Source organism: Mesoplodon mirus (assembly GCF_964341445.2).
Source record: "Mesoplodon mirus genome assembly, chromosome: 2".
Lineage (NCBI taxonomy): Eukaryota > Metazoa > Chordata > Mammalia > Artiodactyla > Ziphiidae > Mesoplodon > Mesoplodon mirus.
Window position 1 is genome coordinate 111,981,391 of NC_138977.1, and position 1,730 is coordinate 111,983,120.

The window sequence follows — 1,730 nt, forward strand, 5'->3', positions numbered from 1 at the left end:
TTCTCCAGCTTTGCCCCTATGGCTGATGCACTAACAGTGACCTGGAGGTGGGGATGTCTGAGCAGTTTGTTTTCGACTACCATGTGGATCCCTTCAAACCCATGAGTGGGCGTTTCAAGGACCAGGTGGTCTGGGATGGGAACCCCGAGCCGGTATGATGTCTCCGTCATCCTCTGGAAGCTGCAGTTTGATGACAGTGGGACATAAACCTGCCGGGTGAAGAACCCATCTGATGTTGATGTGCTGATAGGGGAGATCTGGCTCAGCATCGTGCACACTGTACTTGTCTCTGAGATCCACTTCCTTGCTCTGGCCATCGGCTCAGATTGTGCACTGATGGTCAGAATAGTAATTGTGATGGTCCTCTTCCAGCATTTCTGGAAAAAGTGGTGGGCTGAAAGAGCTTGTAGAGTGGTGGAGATAAAATCAAAAGAAAAAGAAAAGCTCAACCAAGAAAAATAGTCTCCTTTTGGAAGACACAGACCAACATTCTTAGATGGAAGCTGAAGAGTTCCAAGAGCCAGAACCCTAAAATAAGATGAAGTTAATGGAAGTTCTTCTTTGGCTTTTCCAGTTGTAACCTGTCTTCCAACCAGCTCTGCAGTATAAAAACACCTAGACAAGCAATGTTCCTCTGGCGCCAGCATAGGGCCCTTCTTGAGCAGATATCACCAGACTCGCACACAGCTCTGTTACTAAGGTTTTATTTAATTTCCAAGTGCAAATATTTTTCAAATGCTCATTAGCTTTTGTATACTAAGAAGCTACCTTTTTGCCCTTAAACACTCCTTGTGGATTATGACTTGTATACACATATATTGGCATCAAATGGGATAAAAGCCAACTTGTCTTTCATAATCCTTAGAGCAGCATTCTTGCCGCTAAAGTTAACATGTTTACTCTTTCCTTCTCACACTCTCATTTAAAAGGTGAGCTAATTCTCCCCACACCAAAAAAAAGTGTATTGGGAAATTAAAACAATACGAAAAATGATATTTATTTTGTATTCTATAGCTTATAAGAAAACTTGAGCATTAACGTGGGGTTTTTTGTTAACATCTTTATTGGAGTATAACTGCTTTACAATGGTGTGTTACTTTCTGCTGTATAACAAAGTGAATCAGCTATACATATACATACATCCCCATATCCCCTCCCTCTTGCATCTCCCTCCCACCCTCCCTATCCCACCCCTCTAGGTGGTCACAAAGCACCGAGCTGATCTCCCTGTGCTATGCAGCTGCGCCCCACTAGCTAGCTATTTTACATTTGGTAGTGTATATATGTCAATGCTACTCTCTCACTTGGTCCCAGCTTACCCTTCCCCCTCCCCATGTCCTCAAGTCCATTCTCTACGTCTGCATTAAAGTGGGTTTTTTTTAAACTTTTTTTTGGGGGGTGGCACTCCATGTGGCATGCGGGATCTTAATTCCCCGACCAGGAATTGAACCGTGCCCCCTGCAGTGGAAGCTCGGGGTCCTAACCACTGGACCGCCAGGGAATTCCCTAAAGTGTTTTATTTGTAAAAACTTCCCAAGAGTAGTCTGAAGAATGCTTGCTTCTTCTTTTCATTGTGTAATTTACAATAATAGAGCGAGCATCTTTTCAATGCCTTGGTGAACTGTCATACTCCTTTATAAATTTGGATCAGCTTGCAACATTGTATCCTTTCCACTTTTTAAAAAATTTATTTATTTATTATTTTTGTCTATGTTGGGTCTTTGTTGCTG

At 42.5% G+C, this 1,730-nt stretch overlaps 1 pseudogene across 1 annotated transcript; it reads left to right on the plus strand.

Annotated features, from left to right (window-relative positions):
- Nucleotides 1-496, plus strand: LOC309816029 (myelin protein zero-like protein 2; annotated as a pseudogene). Its single transcript has one exon. The product of its transcript is annotated as a myelin protein zero-like protein 2 (transcript).
- The last annotated feature ends 1,234 nt before the right edge of the window (nt 497-1,730 follow it).